The sequence below is a fragment of the Colias philodice genome, chromosome 14, assembly GCF_061535455.1.
Source record: "Colias philodice isolate Cphi_HAF_F1 chromosome 14, ilColPhil1 Martin Lab GWU primary, whole genome shotgun sequence".
NCBI classification, from domain to species: domain Eukaryota; kingdom Metazoa; phylum Arthropoda; class Insecta; order Lepidoptera; family Pieridae; genus Colias; species Colias philodice.
This window is the reverse complement of record NC_143099.1, coordinates 2,939,971-2,946,975: the sequence shown is the minus strand read 5'-3', so window position 1 is coordinate 2,946,975 and position 7,005 is coordinate 2,939,971.

Below are 7,005 nucleotides of genomic sequence, written 5' to 3'. Positions count from 1 at the left end.
TTACACTATATATTGGCAAACTTGTATGTACCATTGTGAAACGTTTATGTATCTGAAAATAGCTCTTATGTATTCAGTGTAAAGGCTTCTTGTCTGTTGTAAGGCACGTGAATAGCTCTGCTTGCTTTGCAATTAGATCGTCATACTAAGAGTAGTCTCACGTGACCTGATTTTTTATGGTTGACGCAAGGCGTAATGACGTCGAAGAATATTATACATTGAGAAAATTCATTTGCACCTCTAAGTAACTCGCAGAAAGGAATGTTTAATTTATTCTCGGAAATAGATTAAGAGCTTGAAGTTTGTTTTTGTTATTGTTTAAATGTCGCCAGTGCCACATCTAATACAGGTAGGTAATAACTAATAACCGTAATACGTATACCAGCCAGTGCGAAAGAAAGTTTTTTATATATGTGTTTTCGTTGTAGAAATAGATCATTAGACGAGGTATCTATAAAACTTCGCTTACATAAAAGTGAAGCCTTAACACAGCCAGTTAGATATATGGAAATCGTGTAGATGCTCCATACTTACATTATGTGTGACTGTTACGTTTTCACATCTTGTACCGCTAATTGAATTTTGATTTATTTTAATTATACATACATTGATCTCGAAGCAAAGCATTGTAGTTGATTTTTGTCATGAAAACAAAAGATTAGAGCCGCGGAAATTCCACTAGTTAGTTTTTGAAACACTGAAGTTTATTCTAATCAAAATTTACAATTACAACATTGCCATTCAGAATTAGTAATATAAATATAATTAGCGCTAAAGTTTGCAACATCAATGGGTTGCCTCACATCCTAACGACGAACCACATTTGAAGGCCAACCGGTGTAGTACCACTACCAAATAAATATTTTGTAACACATACCTACATTTAGAACTAGCTAATCAATGCGGGTTTGTACTCAATTGATAAAATAATGAAACTGTTAGGTCCATATAGTATTACAATTTACAATGTAAAGGAGACTTGTAACAAGAAATACTGTTTCTATTCAATAGTAGGTATTGTCGAATGGTCGAATGTGTAACCCGTTGAAAGTCAAAATACAAAGCACCACCAGTAATAATTTTGTTAACATAGGTACTCAAAATTGTAAACCTTATATTATGTGTGGTGTTACTTATAAATATGTGGTCAGACACCACTCCACCTACGTATATTTTGAAATAAGTATTTTACATACATAATACGTATTTTGTTGTTTATCAAGTAGCTTATACAATTTTCAAATAGCAGCCAATTCCTTAAAAACATTATATCCCACTTCTGTGTTAATTACGAAATTAAATATTAAACAAAATGAGATGTTCAGTCCGCAAGGCTTCAAAGTTATGGGCTAATTTGCCCGATGACGTCACTGGCCTTGCACCGCCCGCCCTAGGCGAGGCGAGATTAAGCTTGGATAGTATCATTAAAATAAAGCCCAGAATACACGGCTTTAACAAGCCACGTTTTTGCTGAGTAATGCTATTAATGTTGCCCAAAAGCTTGCTTTTATACTTAAGTAAAAATACGTTTTGTCACTGAAAGATAAACGGTCACGTTATTGATGGTAAGTGATGGTAAGTGAATTACACTGCCCATAAACAGGGCAATTAGATACAGATATATTGCCAACCTTATGTGGAATATGGGTGGGAACGGCCTCATATAATGATATAACATTTAGTTAGAACCGTGTTGCCAACCTAACAACAAAATTATCACAAGGTTTATAGGAAAGCTATCTGCGCTATATTTAGAATGGGAGCTTTTGCACCCTTACGAAAATTATGTAAGGTCATATTGTGATGAATAAGAAGATGGAAGTTGCCAAAATAAGAAAAAGAAATAATGTTTTAATGAAATTTCTCCTCATATTAGTAGTGCAAACTAAGCACTATGTCGCCTTTTAAGATTTAAGGCTATTGGGGACGATTCGGTCATAGATAAACTAACATAGTATCTAACAAGTAAAAATTTAATGTGTATAATATAAGCAACATCATGAAAATAGAGAAAATTATGTAACTACAAAATTTTTTAGAAAAAGATGCATACAATAATAGTGTAAATGAGTGTAAAAACTGTATTTAAAAAAAACGTTCATCGATATCTGCAAGATAACCTTATAGTCTAAGTTCACAGTACAATACATAGATTTGATTGCTAAAAATTTCCATTGCTCCATTTATAAAATACTAACTTACCACCCGCGGACGCGCCCACTTTGTTTAAAACCTAATAAATTATATACTTACCTTCCTCATGAATCACTCTATCTAGTAAAAAAACTGCATCAAATTATAGAAACATTTGAAATGAGAAATACAAAAATTAATTACACTATTCAAATCCAAGTAACGTGTTTTACGCACTTCGCAAATATTTACACACCAAAATAATATTACAATACCTTACCTTCAAGTGACCTACGCAAAAATCGGTTCGAAACATTCAAAGGTCATTTGGTTAAACAATGCTCGAAGCTTTAGAGTACAATAATTCCCTTACATCTTTGTTATTCCTTTGACCAGTCAAGCTTTGTAGTTAAAATAACAATAACTCTGACTTCTGAGAACTCAACGTCAAGCCGTAAAGTCTAACTAGTTGGACTGTTTCTGTTTATTTACCTAAGGCTATCACAAACTTGTTTGTTGTATTCATTTCTATATTATAATCTGTATTTAAATGATAATCTGTATTTCTTGTAACTATAATTACTCGATTATAGCAGTTTATCTCTTGAACAGTTTTGTGTGTATAATATTATAAGTAACTTTCTCCAAATATTATCATCCCAATCTTTATGCTACAAGTTTTAATAATACATGGATTGTTCCAAAAATTCATAATCGCTGGGTTTTAATGGTGTCATAAAATCTATTTATGGGCTAATTTACTCAGTCAGTCATTCTGTTAGTACTTTCAGTTTATTCTGCTTGTTATTTGACCTCAATTCGTAGGTCTATAGCTAGGTATGTAACGATACTGATATATCGGCCGATATAATCGGCAGGCCGATTCCTAAGGTATTTTCATGATCATGTTCATGTTTTCGTTCACGTTCACGTTCACGTTCACGTTCACGCTCACGCTCACGCTCACGCTCATGCTCATACTCATGCTCAACCTCATGCTCATGCTCATTTCCATTTCCATTTTCATTCTTATTCTCATTCTCATTTTATTACACCTATAAGTTGCTGTTAAAATTGAGTGATATTAAATCAACACGCACAAAGTGGCTCTCACTTTAAGGACTATCGTGGAAGCGGCGAAAAAATAGATTATTGGGAAAATTACTCGGACACTTAAATTATCAGTTTTTCCTGTTACCCTGATAAATAGGGATAAGAAGCATTATTTAAATGAATTAGGGAATCGTTTAGAATATTCAATTTTATAAATTTGATAAACCAGTCGGTTTTAAATCCCAGAACTTTGAATTATTTAGGCTTAATTCACGCCCAAAAGCGCTTTGACATACCTACACTAGATTGCAAAATGTGCTGAAACGAAATTTATAGTAAAAAATAATAATCCTTATTTTTATTTCCGTAATTAAAAGCAAACAAACGTTAATTAACATTGTGATGAATTGAATGAATTAAATTTTGTGAGGATCAACATTCGATTGATTGAATGGAATGATAGATTTGTTCAATTTTAACGTTTCACTGTGTGCGAAATTAATTAACGTACACAATACACATGTCATAGTTGCACACACTCACACGTTCTTCCATGACAGATATTATAATACTCGCTTGTACGAATAAGAAAAGGGTTTCTAAGGATCTAAGGTTATTCGTTTTGCCTCATTTCATTCAACCCTAATGGAAATAGGCTATGATATTTCACGAAGAATAGACTTCAAAGGAAATTTCAAAATCGATCACTTGAGTAGTTTCAGAAATTATACCGTACAACGAAACAATATATTTTTACTCCCAATATAAATTTATGGGACGAATTTTATTAAAGTTATAGCACAGATAGTATAATACTATACTAGGTAATAGTTTCTATGTATTACCATACTATTATATGTTCTGTGGTATTACTTATATTTAGATACAGTGGATGAATTCAAAAGCAGCGAAAAAAAATAAACTGTAATTAATGTATCGTTATTTAATAAACTATTTACGGAATAAACAAAAATGTATAAGGTAATAAAATAAAATATCAGTTCAATATTGGATACAGGAATTAAAAAAAAGCTCACTAAAATCACTTCGAAACAAATAAATAATCACCTAAGCTAAGTACCTAATACTTTTGTTGACAAAAAAAAACAATAGAAGGAATCAAAGCCAAATGTTCTCTGTTCACTGTTTTCACTGTACTCAAATCCCATATGTTTGCCAAAAATTTAATTACAAGAATTTATAACCTCTGTCGACATAACGAATGATAACTTATGGGTACATTTGGCATCACACCGCGACCGCAACAAGCGTAAGGTCAACCTGACATTTTTCATTTTTCAATTTACTGAAGTTGAGAATTCCTAGAAATCTGGATGAATGATGAAGCATTACAATGTGTGTGTATATTATGTGATATCTATTGCTGTAGATTTTAATAACATTAGATAAGTATTATTATATTGTAGATATATTTATTAGGTAAGTATTAGATATTATATTATATTAAGGAATATAATTATATATGTAGGAATAAAAATCATTACTCATAAAATAGATGCTAGCAACAAGTAATTTCAAGAGATTTCTTTTCAGAAAGCTTTTGAGCTTTTTTTGTTTCGTATTCTTAAGGGGTATTGAAGGTCTTCAAACTAATATGTTGATGATCATAGTGATGGTTCTAAGTGTGGTTTCAGGTTCGTTCCAAATATCACCTTATTTTGAACAAATCAAGCGTGATAAACATCATAAAACATGTAAATCTACGTATTACACATGATTTTTACTCACTACATAATTAGATTTATTCTTACTCATACAAAAGGTTACCTAATTTCCAACAAATGACCTTGAGCTACGGGTAAAGTCAATAAAAATGAGCAACGACTAATCTCCTCGTATTGAGGACCAAACATTTAATCAAATAACTGTGCCACTGTTTAATCTGCTTGGGCCACAAGACTCGCTAACAATTGTCTGGAGTCAACTGTTTGCCAGCTAACAGCGATATATAGAGCTTCTGGATACGATTTTATTTATGTAGAACACCTTAATAATAATTTATCTGCAACATTATCAACACACGTAGGTATTTCAGATGAAATAATACTCACTTTATGATGATGCATTACAACTTATTTTTTATTTCTTATTAGTGGACTCTCAAATTATAGGTATCATAATTTTTTTATATCATATAACTATATCGTTCAATCATCGTTCAATTAAATATATTTTTACATTCTATAACATTTTAACTATTTTTTTTTCAGTTATCGGCATTTAATAAGTTTCTAATTAAGATGAACTATTAAAGTTACATATACAAAATATTTTATAAACCATATTGTAGTATTTAATGACATTTCAAAATGTCAATTCTATCTACTATCTAGCTAATATTATTCTGTGGTCCCTCGTTGTGACGTCAATGCGGACAATGAAAACATTACCCGTTACCAATAAGTTTGAAAATCGAATGTGTATTTATTTGCATAATATTATCTGTGCTATTCTTAACTTTATATAAATCAAAGTATTTAATTAAAAAAGAAAAACATCTCTAATCTCTCACATAGAATTGAAAAAAAAATCTCTTCATTTTAATAACAAAATCTGAAATGAAATATAAAAGGTTAACAATCCTAAGACAATATTAAAAGAACCATATTTTGTAGTAGAATGCAAATATTTCCTGGTAAATTGAAAAGCTTGAGAAGGGTTGATATTTTTACCTCCCAAGATAGACTAGAGTAGATAATTTTTGAAACAAAAAAAAATCGCAGTCGGATGAAACCCATTAGAAAAGGAGGGGAATATGATAAAAATGTAAGGAAAAATAAATTACGGTCAATCCGAGTTCGGGAAGTGGAAGGGGGAAGCTTTTAAGAGAAAAAAATGGTCTCTCTCGATTTCCGACAAAACTACAAGTCCTACGGAAAAAATGTCAATCGCAAAGTTGTAGGTAATAAAAGGATCTACAACTTTTGTAATAACAATTTTTTCACATAACCTCAAAACTTAGGTGAAAAATTCAAATAACCAAGGTTTTGGTTTTTTATTTTTATCTACTTCAAAATTTTTTTTTTCTACTAAATTTGGTGAAAACTTACTTCATTATGTCCCAAATACACTGTAATTTATTTGATTGAAAATATTTATTTTTTCGCCTTATTTTGAATTATTACCAAAAAAACAACCTAATTTTCAATCGAAAAATCACCCGTCAAAATATCAGCTTTTTTCAAAAACTTGGGGTGCCTTTTATTTATTGAAATCTCTACTTTCATATGGTGTAAAAAAAATAAACACCACCATAGTAAATGTTCTCAGGAAATGCATACAAACAGTGTGATAATGAGCTTTTACTAAATCAGGCACACTTCTCGAACTCTATATCTTCTCTTGTATCGGCTTTTCGGTAATATTTCAAAAGAAAAATAATTATCTATTCTAAGTTTAATATTTTACAGCATATTCAAAAGCAAATTGATGTCGATAAAAACATTTCAGGTAGTTCGAGAAGTGTGCCTGATTTAGTAAAAGCTAATTTTCACACTCTTTGTATGCATTTCCTGAGAACATTTTCTATAGTGGTGTTTATTTTTTTTTACACCATATGAAAGTAGAGATTTCAATGAATAAAAGGCACCCCCAGTTTTTGAAAAAAGCTGATATTTTGACGGGTGACTTTTTGATTGAAAATTAGGTTGTTTTTTTGGTATTAATTCAAAATAAGGCGAAAAAATAAATATTTTCAATCAAATAAATTACAGTGTATTTGGGACATAATAAAGTAAGTTTTCACCAAATTTCGTAGAAAAACAATAAATTTTGAAGTAGATAAAAATAAAAGACCAA